Source organism: Ornithodoros turicata, chromosome 9 (assembly GCF_037126465.1).
Source record: "Ornithodoros turicata isolate Travis chromosome 9, ASM3712646v1, whole genome shotgun sequence".
NCBI classification, from domain to species: Eukaryota; Metazoa; Arthropoda; class Arachnida; order Ixodida; family Argasidae; genus Ornithodoros; species Ornithodoros turicata.
This window is the reverse complement of record NC_088209.1, coordinates 40,323,788-40,339,064: the sequence shown is the minus strand read 5'-3', so window position 1 is coordinate 40,339,064 and position 15,277 is coordinate 40,323,788. Positions and strand designations below refer to the sequence as shown.

Here is a 15,277-nt window from a genome sequence, read left to right as displayed (position 1 = left end):
ATTGCCTTTACTCGCCTCATCTTATCTTGGTCGATATATATATAGACAACCTTATCGATGCGTTCCGGATCTGCAGCGGCGTACGTGGTACCGCGGCACTCCAAGGAGGGCATAGTGCGGTTATCTCATAGGAGCTCTTCCACGACAGCAGAACTGGTAGCTATACACCTTGCCGTGAGATTCATAGCCACGCACACGCAACCTGCGCACTGGACAGCGACTCAAAAGCTGGTCTGGAGACCATGTTGGCTTTCGTGGGGAACAGTTGGACAGCTTCAACGGTGAAGGAGATCCTAACGAAATACAAGAGATGTACGGACCTGGGACATGATGTTACCTTCCAATGGATCCCGGGGCACATTGGCATCCGCGGTAACGAAACTGCAGACGAGCTAGACATCAAACTTCTACTAAGGTCCATGACAGACGACATGTGCAAACGCAAATGGCTACAAGGTGATGGTGGGTCATCTCTTCTCAGAAGAATAGACCCGGAACTAAAATTTAGCATCCCTCCCTCGGCTGCCAGAAGTATCGAAATATTTCTACATCGTGCACGCCTGAACGTCCCGTATGGCCGCCATTTCCTGCATATGGTGGGCAAGGCGGATTCGGTACGGGGTTACATTACATCCAACGAGCTGTTACATCCATTGTGTCGTTACATCCATCGGTGGACGTAATGGCACGATGGATGTAACATCTCGTTGGATGTATTGGCACGGTATGGATGTAACGGCATGATGGACGTAACGGTAAAAAAATCCGGGTCGCCTTGGGGGCGATGGGACATAAGAAGGTCGACAGGAGGAGAAGCCCGGACTAGGAATAGCAGGAATGAACCGGTGACCTGTCTGTGTTCAAGACGACTACAACCCGCAGGCGATTGTTTGTCAGTGGCGATGTGCATCCATCAATAATGCGTTTCGGTACCTGGCCAGTAGTGTTAGTTCCGCCCATCCCTTCTTTTCTCCCGGTCTCACATAGGCATGGGACGCGCGGACGTCTGTATCCCAGTTCGATGCGAAAACTTTATCAAATTGTGGCTTTCATTTCCATCTCATTCTTTCCCGAACAAACTTGAAACTTGAACCAGTGCAAACTAAGCGCAGACAGTCTCGAAAAAAATAGAAAAAGAAACCCCCACACAATAAAGCTTTTACAAGTACAAGGTGGCCCGTCACGACGGGAGCTCTACCCAAGCGCTATCTTGACCTGCCAGCCTCACGTCCACAACGTGTGGCTGCAACGTGTGGCAGACATTGCAAATAAAATACCAAAGGTATAGTAGTGACTTAACAGCAAAACATCACAGTTCTTGGAGCAGCGCGGCCATAATTGATAATAGCAAAGTGCACACTATATTTTAGTAGGTACAGCGCTTCATTCGCGGACTATAACATTATGTACAGGGCAAAATCCCGACGTCTATCTCGCGTTTCAGGAACGTTACGACGTCTTCATTTTGAACGGGAGCATACAAAAAATTGGGGCGAAATAGTTCCATCTCTTCGGCATGTCGGACTTTCCTCTCGCGGATTCGTGGCGCTTGTGGCTTGGGCAGCGCTGCAGGGTCTCACAGCAGAAGCCACAGGCGGTACTTTGCGGCGTGCTGCATCTTCTGGAAAAAATGCAAGCAGTTCCGCGTGACTCGGGTGCTGGTTCGGGAGTTGGTCATGGAGTTCATTGTGCCAACCCTCAACCACATTCGTGGTGCGTGCTCCGGAGTTGCCAAAGGGGTCCCATACGTCACGGACGGGAACGAGATGTCAGCCAAAATTGCGGAAGTAGGATATGAAGTGCTGCTCTGAAGAAGTGATACTTGCTGAGATGGATTGCAAATGAAATCCTCGCTGGACGGGAGACGGAAATGTTCGGGGAGGAAGGGAAGGTGCCTTACCACGCTGAACCACTCTCGTACTTCTTCATTGTCCTGCAGACGGTTCTCAAGCAAAGCTCGTCCCGCTTTTCATTTATCGCCTTCGCATAATGAAAGGCGCAGCCACTTATTTTTATCGGCTGATCCACACGGTCAGCGCTGAACACTGTCACTGCTGCATTCATTGCTGCAACTTCGAAGTGAAACATCCAGTGAGCTGAGCTTTGTAGTGTTACTAAGCGGCTGAAACGGTGTAGGAGTGCGTCACGAATTACACCAAAGATTTATTCATGAGCGGCTGTGTCACGTCGCATGGTCAGCGCTAACATCACAGGGAGACAATTCTCCTCGTATGGACACATGAAGGGTGAACAACTGCACGGGATTCATGAATTCTGGTGAGTTATACTTAAAGATTCCGCCGCCAAACACTTAGTCGGCCGACAAAAGCGCTTCAAAGTCGCTGTCTCCGCACAAGACAATCATTTCGCTGCCCGGGGCGGAGTCTCTCAATCGGAGGAATTCTTCTCTGTGAAATCGTCCAGGCAGCAACAATAACCCGTTTCTGGGTCAACCCGTGGTTTTTCCCGGATTCAGGTGACCCGGTGTGTGCACCTTCCCATCCCTGTCTGGTATTCACATGACGTGATTCACACACAGGACGCTACCTCGTTAGGTGAAGGAGGTCATTGGCAATATAGGGCAGTACAGCGACATTCGCATGGGGACCACTCACCTATACGCTCTCCTATTAAGTTTGAAAACAACTAAGGATATAACGACCTCAGCACTTGCAGAGAGAGAGAGAAATACATGATGACGATGATATAGGGATGACTTCCGCTCATTGAGCAGAATGCTACCCCATTGCTATTGGGGGAAAATGCAGACCACTTACGTAGGTGCGGCAATAAAGCACAGAACAGCGACGTTGGAATGGGCCCCTTTTGAGATGTTCGATGGAAGGAGCTGCGTAACAAGCACAGAACACCGATGAGAGCATTGACCGAGTGTTCTTGTCCGTGGATGTAATGGCTCGTTGGACATACTGGCCCGATGGATGAGATGACTCGTTGGATGTACTGGCTAGTTGGATGTAATGACCCGTGGGTGTAGTGGCCAAAAATGGATGTAAATTCTCGTTGGATGGGGGTAACGGCACAATGGTTGTAACAGCATGTTGGACGCAACGGCTCGTTTTTGGATGTAACGGCACGTTGGATGTAATGGCACGTTGGATATAGTGGCATGGGATCGGCGAATTCCCCGGATTGCCCAATGTGTGGGATGGAAGAAAATACTGAACATATTTTTATGGAGTGCAGAAGACATCAGTCCCAACGCAAGATATTGCGTGCCGAACTAACTCGTCTGGACAACAGAGCTTTCTCCATAAAGAAGGTCTCGGGGACGTGGGACGCCAACCAGAGAGACGCCGCATTCAAGGCTCTCGTAGGCTTCTTCTCAAGTTCTTCTGTTGATGCTCAGTACTAATTCATCTGTACGTGACGCCCTGGTTCCTGCGTGACGCGATCCTCTGACTGTCATGTGCCCGTGAACAGTGCGCCGTACAGCCTAGCCTAGTCATCTTCTTTCCTCGGTGTTGTTTTTCGTAGCTTGTTCTCGGAGTAGCAGAACTTGTCAGGTGGCAAGTTCAACCTCTCCGTATTATTTTTAGTCCGTCCAACTCCAACTTTTCTTTTTTCTTCTTCTTCCCCGAGCTCGTACGTGAGCGCCTACTGCGACGCAATGTTATGATGGAGACATTTGACAGCGAATATATTAAAGAAATCCCACTTTTTCGGTACGACGTATAGACTCAGGGAGTGACTTTTTTTGGGTTAAACCCGATTCCACCCGGTTGTTCCCCCCTCCCCCGAACTGACCTCCGACCAATTCGGGTTAAACCCGATTTTTCTCAGAATTCCAGTCACTATGAAATCCTCAAGTGATGTTATCGCTGAAGACGAACAAAGGTCGCCACGTGTAACACATGTAAGAATGGGTCAGTTATGTTCCCAGCAATATACTCTTGTGTGTCAACACTGTCTATGCCTTCGGGGATTCCAGCTGGAAGGTCACGATCCCGCAAAAAGAAAAGAAAGGTTAGGAAAGGGGAGAAACATAAACGCCCGGTAACAACCGAAGGCACAATTATCGCCCGATTTCTCCCCGAATTGCAGACTTAAAAATAGCGCCCGATTTCTACTCTCCGAATTCGAAAAAGCCACTCCCTACGTATAGTGTAGGAAGTGGAACCTTCTTTGCTGCAATATTATTATTATTATTATTTTTTAATCAAATGAAACACTTAAACTGTCGAGCTGCACGTCCTCGTGTTTTTCATGGACCGGCATTAACAGAAGGTGGTTGTAAGGCAGCCACCGTCTGCTCCTCAAGATTATACTGTGAATGGCTGTGCAGAAAATTTGAAATTACGGGAGAGAGCTTTAAGGTAGCAAGTCTGTGATCACATTGACCTACATGCAATACTCTTGCGCGTCCCTTGCCATGAAGTTCTGCGACGAAGGCACGTCATCACTCTCGATACAGGTGCACCATAAGGTGGCTTCATAATAAATTGATATACATCCCTTTTTTGAGGATGACACATCTCGTAGCATAGGCTGCTTTCACAGACAATCCTGGCTTTTCTGATATTTCAGCGAATCCCTCCCCTGTAGTCAGTCACACCAAGGCAGTTGCCAAGTTAATAGCGGGAAATGAAGATATACATCAAGGCAAATGTTAAGACAAGACAAGGACAAAGGTTGGAACACGGTAAAGGGTTACGCAATAAAACAATTAATAATCGCGCGCGCAATACTTCTAGGACATTACTGGAGAATATAGACACGGTCTCTCAATTCTCTAGAGTATTGACGCACCACACTCACACACACACAGACAGGGAGGCAGAGACAGGCATGGAGACAGACAGACGGGCAGAGACAGACAGGCAGAGACATACAGGCAGAGGCAGGCAGACACATGCAGAGACAGATGGACAGACAGAGACAGGCACACAGACAGAGATAGACATAGACAGACAGAGGTCCTATCTTCCTTGATCCCAGGTACATGCACATCAGCTGACTTGCCTTATATTTCTTTCCTTCAAGACTAAGAAGGCGACTAGGAAAAATTGCTGCGACATTTTGATGCACCTTCAGCCAAAGGACATGATTGATTGATTTGTAGAGGAGGTGGTGTTCCTCTACACCAGTCCTGTCCGGCAACGATGGAATGTCCCAGCGGTAAGATGTGCGTGCCCTCAAGCTAGGACTATGCCGGTAGAAGTGGCTGCCAGGCGCAGTGGCGCGCTGCAGCGGAGGCACGTCTTCATCGTAGTCCACATATCGCCACATCACTCCCCCCCCCCGCCACACACACACAGACGTGGAGCGGTGTAGAGCTAGCCCTTGAGGTCCACGTCGACACGCGAAGAGGAGAAAGAGGGGCGAAACAGGGACGGCTGGGCTTGAGTCTTGCTCAGAAATGCGTAGTAACAGCGGAAGGAATGGCGCGGTCAAGCGCTGACGGGAGGGTCCCAGGAGTGTGCCGAAGCGGCGTGGGTGAGAGGGCGACAGTGCCGCTACCGGTACGTGAGCGGTTAGGACCGTCATGAAGCACGAGGAGACCGTGAGACTCACCGTGGCCTCCGTGCGTGTCCCCGGAGGAACGGTGGTCCCCATGCACCTTGCCTGCCAGAAGGTGGTTGGCTGCTGGGTTCCCGAAGATAAGGACCGATGTCGGAAGGACAGGTCGGAAGATAGCACGGGCTGGGCTCCTGGACCGATAGCGTAGGAGATGCAGCTGGTGCGGTCGACAGCGGCGTACCGCGACCGGTACTGGAGCGTGTGGCTCAGGAAGTGCCGCTGGTGGATGCCCGAGGAGTACCGTCCCGAAGTGTGAGACGGAGTGATGCTGTGGAGGTGACAGTGGCGTGTGGGGATTTGAGTGTGGCGTCGTGATATGCGAGGTCGTTGACTGCTGAGCGTGGAGAGTCACCGCCTAGCGAGTTCTTGGAGGAACGGTAGAGGAGGTGGAGTTTCTCTACATGAGCCCCGACCGGCGATGATGGTATGCCACGGAGAGGCGATGACGGTGGCCTATCTCCATGGCCGCGCCGGTGGAACTGAGGCAGGTGCCCCAGGCGCGTGGCCATCTTCGTCGTTGTCCACGGCCCGCTACAGTGCTCCCCCCTCAGACGCGGAGCGGCGATAAGAAAGATAGAAGAATCACGTCTGTACCGGAGGGAAAGAGCAAGAGTGACCGTGGATGACGCGCACTGCTGGACATGTCCACGGGCGGCACAGCACACGTTGCAGGCAGAGGTCGATGAGTGGGGCGGGAGCGGCCGAGATGAGGTTTGCCAGAGATGAGCGTTGACGTCGTCGAAGGCGTGGTCTGGCGTTGGAGTCGTGGCCTGGGGTGCCGCAACCGGCACGGGAGCGAGAGCTCGTATGGTCCCAGGAAGTGAGGCTTCGTAGCCGTGAGGATTGCCGAGACGCCGGCTGATGCGTGCCGTGGCGTCGGCTGCCGCGACTGCCGAAACCGGCAGGCGAGCACGTTGCTCAGGTGTCGCGGCCGGCAGCGAGTGAGAGTTGAGATGCAGAAATGAAGAAGAGGGTGGTGAGTGTGCCGGGGGCCGTGGATAGCGGTCCCTGGAAGCCTTGAATCGATGGTCGGTGGGCGGATGCGATGATCAGTGAGCGGTCGGGTCGTTGCGGGTCTGTCGGTCGGTCGGTACGGGTCGGTCGGGTCGTTGCGAGTCGGGCGGTCGGTCGGTGCGGGTCGGTCGGATCGGTAGCGTGGACAGAAGCGGGACGGGAGCGGTCGGCGTGTTGATCGGCGAGCAGCGGTCGTGATGTCGTCATGATGAGGAATGGCGGTGGCTTCCAGGGAGAGCGTGCCGTGGTAGTGCTAGTCGATGGTGTTGTCAGAAATTTGGGATGGTCAAGGGCCGAATTGCTCCGAACTTGATGTTCATCGTCCGGGTCACCAAATGTAGAGGAGGTGGAGTTCCTCTACATGAGCCCCGACCGGCGATGATGGTATGCCACGGAGAGGCGATGACGGTGGCCTATCTCCATGGCCGCGCCGGTGGAACTGAGGCAGGTGCCCCAGGCGCGTGGCCATCTTCGTCGTTGTCCACGGCCCGCTACAGAACTACTAACCGTACAATAAGCATGCCTCCAACAGCGCTGTTCCATGTGTTTCATCCAGGATTGCAAAATGGGGTCGCCCGTTCCATTGTAATTCCATAACGAGGAATGTGATTTGTGATAATTTCATTCCTTTCAACTCTTCGGAATGTGCATTAAATAAATATAGTCACTCATTGGTCCACAAGGAACAGCGAAAGACAAGGAACTATTAGGTACATGGTAAAGAAATGGGTGCTGGACCTTGAAGGTGCATGGTGCTTCACATGGCAGTCTGACAGAGTACTGGTAACACAGCACCGCTATCAACCCTTATTTTATTCAATAACAATTCTCAATATACACGTATTTATTCGTGTCATTCAGGATCATCGAAAATGCACGGCTGTCGCATGTTCGTCGTCAAGTCAGTGACACTGTATACTCAACATACTTGACTCTGTTATATCGATATTTAACTTATTGATCCTTTGCAGATGGATTCCATATCTGGTTCAGGAAGAGCAGGGCTGCACCCGTGTCGACGTCATCACTAAAAGTTCTTTCTGACCTCCTTTCAGGATTCCGTGCATGGTTGTCTCTTTCTTGGTCTCCTCAGTCCCTGGAACTATCGTTGAAGATCCGGACTGTTCAGACACCCTGTGGAAGTACAACTGCCTTGTGATGCTTCATATGTGGCTGGGCAAACGAATATCACTCGTGTCGACTGCAGCATTGAGAAGTTTCCTCTTGACTGCTCGGAGTAATTCTGCAAGCTCCTGTTGTTTCATGGTCTTGGCAGACTTGTCGAATACTTTGCAGGAATATTCAATGAATGCGTCGGTAGACCCCTTGCCTTCTGCGAAATCAAAACAAATGTAGTTTGAGCTGCATCTGCGATAGGCGAGTGTACAACTTTATCTCGTAACTTCATGTGAACGAAGTGTGGATACTGGAGACACCATTTAGCGAACGGTCATTTTAGGAGAGTGCTCACCTCTTTGCTGTCCGGAGATGCAGATGACGAAATCAGACTGACGAGGCAACGTATATCTCGAAGTCGTGTCACTGAATCCTCTGCATACGCTTATTTCTTGGCTTCTCTGCGACGTCTACCAACAGACAGAATAACAATGATCAGATTACTGTAGAGACATGCACGGTCACACTGGTACAAGAAACAAATACATATTCATGACCTGTGCCAAAGACTGTTCTTTCGTGACAGCCTTATGACGTAACAAGTCCAGTGAAATACTCTGAACATAAGTCCGTCACAGCAAGTCATACTGTTGGGACCGCCCACTCATCCATGGAAGGCTCCTGCGATTGGCTACGAGCCTTTGCACGACGCCTCCGCTTTGCGATCTAGTGCCGTCTCTCTTTCTCTCTCTCTCTCTCGCCCCAGTCCCCCATTTGGCCGCGCCCCATATACTTAGCCAAATAATGTCGTCCAAAACGCAACAGTTTTATGAAATAATCTAATGTTTCGCTAGTTTCGACGAAAAATATAAAAAATATGACTAATGTACCTGTATAATGCTTCATATGTTCGGCCCTGGTGTCTTGATTATCGACACTGACATCATTTGCGGATGACATTCAGTTTCTCCGTGAAGCTCGATGGCAGACAAACGAATGGCATTCGGTGCGATTGTCATTCGGTAGGAAGGGCATTCAATTTGCCGTGTGTCAGGGGTGTTATGTACTCTAAGCAGCGCTTAGGCAATAACCACAGTGCACAAAGTGGCGTCCATGCGTAACTCCATAACAGCCGTTTCACCACGGTAACGGAACAACAACAATAAATGGGAGGTCATGGTCATGACATGGAATATTTCCTCGTCGTAGCCACAGGACCATACACCACTTCACAGAGGTTAATATGCGAGGATTAATTAATGGTGACCGCGAAGCGCAGACAGGTCGAAGTTCTGTTTAGAGCTCTTCGAGGAGGCCAGTAGCTTGTACGAAGGCAGAAAGGGAACGAAGAGCCGGGCGCTGCTGCGCAGGGGAGCAAAGTACGGTATGGGCTATGGGCTAAGTATGGGCTAAGTACGGTAACGGAAGCGAAATTGAAAGGCTGGTCTATCAGAACGGAAGACAGGAACGAAAATATCTGCGTAACGAAAAAGGAATCTATAGTTTTCCGTTGTCCTTCCCAGATGGCGCTTTCCAAGGAATATCAACGTGTGTTCCATTGGTGTAATGAATACATAACCTTGAGGGCCCTTTCCTCTGCTTCAGGTCGAAATAGTTCAGAAGATTAATGGTGCAGGTTCAAGAGTTTTTTTTTTTTTAAGTAGGTTTCTTACCTCTCACGCTGTTGGCCGCCATGATTTCAGCACTTCCTCAAAGTGAGCTACCGGCATGTGGACCTTAACCCGCCTCACCTTATCTGTGCTGCAAGGTATCAGCGAAGTATCGGCGCTTCTCCGTGTCCGTGCGTTTCATCCAGAGTTGCAAAATGGTGTCATCCGTTCAATGCCAATTCCGTAGTGAGGAAATTCAGATTTCTGATAATTCCATCCTTTTCAAGTCCTTGGAATGGAAAGGTGTGGTCAATTCCCACTCCTAGAATGGCTCGACAACCCCATTCCATTCCTTTTATTCTACCACTAAAAAGAAAGAAGGAAAGGAGGACGGAAGGAACAATAACTGTACTGGCTAACCTAGAGGTGTTAGAGGAGGCTGCGTTGCCCTGCACTTAAAAAGCGACAAGGTGCGGAGAGGTTCGTAACATCACAACAACGTCGATACACACCTACTTGTGATGATAAACTTTCTTTTAAATTCGGACACGTGAGCAATCTTGTTGATCAGGGGTATCGTGTGTTCCGGTTCTCGAACATGAGGTGCTGGAAAGAGGTGCCTGATAACCAACTGCCCTGTGCTGTCATAATATGCGAAGCCGTGGAATATATACGTTCTATATCTCTGCTGAAGCTGCGCGGAATTCTGGGTGACTGGGAGAGCCTCCCTGTACTATTATTGCCTAATAAATTAGATGGAAACCTGCCGAATATTGAACGATATTATTTCGTTCTTGACCGTGTGCGGGTACGTTGCGGGTGTAAAGGGCGTTACGGCAGAAACCAGTTGGTTGAAATTTAAACTGCCACCTTTAGCCTTTCATTCACTGTCGCTTCCTCCTGGCCAAACAACAGCCACTGCAGGAGCCTGGCCGCTTCCGCGGGACTTGTCCCGCTTATGGGAGTTTGTCAGACCGGAACCAACAGGGTGGGCAGATCAATGGACGTCGGGCTTGATGGGGTCTTCTTTCCCCGCCGGTCCTGTTGTGCTTGATCCTTGTGGTCTCGCTAGCCCCCTTCCTTCCCATACTCACTCCCCCATTTTCCTATCCTATCTATTGTTTTAATTTTTAGTGATATGGTCCCTGATATACCTCGTGTGGAACGGGGGCCTCTTCACTTACATTTCCCCTCTCTCTCCTTTCATTTATTTATATTCTTCAGGCACCTCGCGTCCCACTTGGCTTTCATTCATTCAAATACTCCCTTCCGCGACACTACGCATACTTTCTTCACCACATGTGGCTGAATGTTCCGTTTACCCCAGAGTAGTCTAGAAATGTAGTGTATCTAGCAGTGCCTATCTAGCAAAACAATTGCTAGATACGCTAGCTAGCGTATTTAGCATCAACAAACAAGACCGCCCCCGTCCCCGCCCCATCCCGCTCTTGCGAATGTTAATTAGGGCTAAACCAAGTGAGCGCCAGCCCACAGATACCGACCTTACTGTATCATCTGAGGAATTAACCACGTGGGCACCAGCCCACTTTCACGACTCCATCTGGTAAGCCATCCCTGCAACATGCCTTTCTTAATATTATAATTAGGTGCACGCCCTACTGCGTTGGAGTAAACCACGTCAGAGTGATACCGACCTCACTGTGTCATCTGAGGAATTAACCACGTGGGCACCAGCCCCCATATCGTAAGCCAGCCTCCAGCAAGTCCCTCGCACGCGCAACGCGCGCTTCTTATTATAATTAGTTTGCATGCACACCTACTATGTAAATAACTAAGACTGGGCACGCGCCTCAGTCTTATAAAAACGGTGCATGCAAACGGAGATTAGTCAGAACAATAAAAAATGGCAGACCAGTTCTACATCAATTTACTCTCAAACGCTTCCACCGATGTATTTCCTAATAACACGATGAGTAAGTTCAGAGTTAAACTTGCTCATCCCGTGCACTTAGATGGGAAGTGGGAAGTTGCCCTGACAGAGGTGAATGTCCCGTTTACAATTAAGAACGTCACGGACACTGTTAACGCTATATCTGAAACTAGTCTCTTTGCTCCTACACTCACAACAGAGCAAATTAAGTTTCGCGCAGGAGAAAACATTATCTTACCAATTCGACAATTCCTAACGAAACATTTAAAAAGCCAAGCAAGGATTCTACGTGTCACTGGACATTATGAGCTACAACTGCCACTCAATACCGGACTTGAGTTGAGCCTAGCTCTCTCTGCCGAGCTTGGTTTTCCTGAAAAGATTATTGGATGTTTGGAAGTGGATGAAGGTCAACCAGTAAAAGTATTGAAGTATCAAGAGGATACAGAAGAAAAAATTACTTTAATCATGTACCACTCACGTACAACAAAATATGAAATTCCAGAAGGGTATTACGAGTCGGGAAAGGACCAGTTGATGCAATAAATCATGCATACCGAACAAAGCTAGGGCTCCCAGGCAAAAATCTGGAGTGGGACCACTTCAAAGTGGTTTATTGGACAGGTCCCACTTTGAGTGTGGGACCACTTAGTGACTGGGACCAGTTGAAAGTGGAACCAGCTTCACGATGGTCCCACTTGAAGTGGAACCAGTGGAATTGACCCAGTGGTCCCCTCTGCTAAGTGGTCCGGGATCCGGTCACTTAGCAGCTGGGACCACTGAATGCATGACCGAAAATAATGCGTAGAAATGCACATATTGCTCAAGTAATTACCGTTTATTCTGCTAAAAGCATACACTGAGCAGAAAGAAATAATCAATACATCTCTACATTTACATACCACGTAGTATAAGTCTGATCACTCACTGTGTCTAGACAAAGCATATGCCTGACTGTGCGATGCACTCACGGACCACAGGGAGCTTTCGTTCGTTGGCCACCTCACATCTTGTATTTTCTTAGAGAAGATGACACAACACTCCTGTTTTCCATGCAGGTCGCGACATACACCCCATTCCTCTTCACCATACGTTCGGAATCTTCTTATCCTGTTTCTCTTCAAGTTCCTCCGAAGTTTCTAAAATGAAACATCTAATTAACAGTAATCAAAACATCACGGTCATCACTCATACCTGCAAACATTCGCGACGTGCAGTCCGATTGGCGTTTCACAGTGCGTTCTTGCCTCTACGTCGTTTACGTATTCTTGGCGTCAAAACTCTTCCGGGAAATCGACATTGTGTTGCACAGGAGCCATTGTCATCGCATTGTCTTACAAAGCGCACTGAAACACACGTAAATACTGCACAGGAGATACACCACCACCATCCTTGCGACTGTTACTGAAGACAAAACCAACTTGCCGCGACGCGTCGAAGTTCAAAGTTCTAACCGGTTCTAACTGCCACCTGCCACTCTCGCCCTCTCGCTCCGTCGCTCGCCTCTCGCTCTCTCCTCTCCCTCTCGGCTCTCGCCGTTTGAAGTTTGAATTGCCGTGGCGTCTTCACATTGCATCAGCCTCTGCAATTACATTTTCTTTTTTTGTTGTTGTCTTTCTTCTAATATTTAGCTTAATTTTTGTTGTTGTTGAGATGCATTTTTTTACATTTCCCTGGTACTTAATATGTTATGATATTCACCTCAGATGAGAATGTGCACGAATTGGAGTTACAACATTCGCAGACGCGCGCACCTGGATAAACAGCAATAAAAAGAGACCATGCCTGTGCTAAAATAGTTCAGAGTAATATATCAAACAAAACATGGCAAGTGTGGACAAGATGAAATCTCAAAGGGGGAAGCTGGGAAGCTGCCCAACTTGGAGTCTCAGCGACCATTCTGGGAACAAAATGGTACCTGTGAGGCTCCAGCTGGAACTTCTGGAACCATCTGAGACCAGAGTGGTACCACTGATGTCACCAAAGTGGAACCAGCCACCCCACTTGGGAATCCAGCTGGGACCATCCACATTCAACTGGAACCATTCCGGGACCACCAAACATCCAACTGGAACCAGTCCAGATTCAACTGGAACCATTCTGGGACCAGTCCAGATTTTCGCCTGGGCTACCAGAAAGTGCACGTGTTTTGTTTTATAATCCATACAATGGAGTTTGTCAGCTGGAAGGTCGTAGCGAGGGTTATGTCACATTTCATCCATATTTGGCTCTGATGCTTGGATTCGGAAAAAGGACAACCTTCTCAAGTTTTGCTGTAGCCCAGCGGGATGTCTGCCTTTTTCCAGCACAAAATTATATCTTTATTTACAGTGACATCATCGAGAATGAAGCTGTCGGTGATATCACGGCACCTCTTCTCCGTTTACTCCCTTTCAGAGTGCAGAGTCGGAATGAAGTGATTTCATATTCTTTCACTAATCTTTACTATAAATATGTGATAGCAAAAGAACTGACCACCATTCAAATCGAACTGGCAAACGAGATAGGTGATTTCATTCCATTCATTGCCGGCTCAGGACGTGTTGGAGTGACACTGCATTTTCGAAAATGTATATAACACAGGCACCCTGTTGCATAGCACATTATGGTATGGGCAAACGTGATCAACCACTGCCACATTATTCAGCTCCTCTTTATCAAGTCGGATCTGGTTATTTCTCTGATTTAGTGCAGCAGTTTATACCTATACTAACGAAGAAGGTAGCTCCCTACGTGAGTCGAAAGCTCCTCGACACTGGACGACACATAGCAGAGAAGTTAAGCAGGGATCAACGTTTAGAGAAGCTCTAAGGAAAGGAGTTGGTCGTACAATCCATTCAACACGTGACGAGTTGCTTCAGAGGCTCAGAGGAAAAGGAAGGAAAAGAAAACAATCTGTCAACAATAAAAGCAAACGTAAGAGGGTGGGTCGGTCAGTAAAATCCCTGAAGAAGCGAAGAAAGGTCGATTTTTTTACTACAGAAAATGTCTAGCATCGCAATAGTACATAAGAATTCCTGCCTCTGCACCACGAACATATTGGAACTGTTTTCTCTTCCTCCAACAAACTTTTCCTTGGAGAAGTCAGAATATGTGGAGTTTTTTCCAGTTTCTGCCCCTACAGCAAGTGGTGCAATCGAATACAGTCGGACTTCGTTTTATGAACCCTCGATATACGAATTCCCTCAACTTACGAACGGCTCCACAGGGAACCAAACTTTTTCCGTGCATTTTGACCTCGTTTTACGAACCCTCGATATCCGAACTATGAACTGATTATTAGGGAACGGACCCAAAGTAGCCAAGCCATTCTGACCTCGATATACGAACGAGCGTTATGAACGTACAGAGGACAGGCCAATGGACCGGAGGATAATGAAAGTTCCTCAGTACATGCTGCAGAGGTCAAACATACAATGTCCCAACGCCACTACGTTCCACAAACATGATTCACCATTTCCTGAAAGAATAATCCGGGCGTTTACAGCCGAACGGTTGTAAGTTTGGACTAGGTCTCCGAGATGGAAACATCTTGCCGTTCCAAGAGAAGGCGTTCAGTCCTGACAGCCGGTGACAAGCGTGATATTTGCCGTTGGACATTCTCAGTCTCAGACATTCTCTCAACAGTCTCATCCACGCGCGATACGGTACTTTGAGGACCCGGTGGATGAGTCAAGTGTCAGACATGTGTTATCTCTTCTAAACATGATAGACCCTGCAGAAAGTATGGTGCAAAGCACACTTACGCAATATTTTCAAAAATAAAACTTATTCAAATCAATTTTCCATGGTTTTGTGAGGTATTTGTGCACTGCACACCTCGGACCTCGATTTACGAATACCTCGATTTACGAACGATTTTCTGAGAAACGAAGGGTGTTCGTAAAGCGACGTTTGACTGTATAATGTTCCAGGTCTCGGAGGTGGATTCTTTGACTTGCAGTCTAGTTTTCTACACATTCAATGCAAAATTGTACGGAAAAATGGAGATACAGCATCAAGTACAGTTGGCAGTAGAGTGACACCAGATAGTGTGATACCTGTGCAAGCATTTGCATCCTCGCTCTTTCATCATGTCCACGTCTACCTTAATCCGACACTGGTTTCT

At 48.6% G+C, this 15,277-nt stretch overlaps 1 protein-coding gene and 1 long non-coding RNA gene across 3 annotated transcripts in view; one reads left to right on the top strand and one right to left on the bottom strand.

Annotated features, from left to right (window-relative positions):
* The window catches only part of LOC135368945 (uncharacterized), a 76,725-nt gene that overhangs the window by 20,569 nt on the left and 40,879 nt on the right, over positions 1-15,277 (top strand). The window lies entirely within an intron of this gene.
* LOC135368948 (uncharacterized) lies at positions 7,331-10,806 on the bottom strand. Of its 2 annotated transcripts, XR_010414907.1 has the most exons (4): positions 9,699-10,806; positions 9,342-9,567; positions 8,024-8,138; positions 7,331-7,885 (listed from the first exon to the last, which is right to left on the bottom strand). It is a non-coding gene; the product is annotated as an uncharacterized LOC135368948 (long non-coding RNA). The 2 variants fall into 2 exon arrangements; XR_010414906.1 differs by having other exon boundaries at positions 7,333-7,885; positions 9,342-10,806.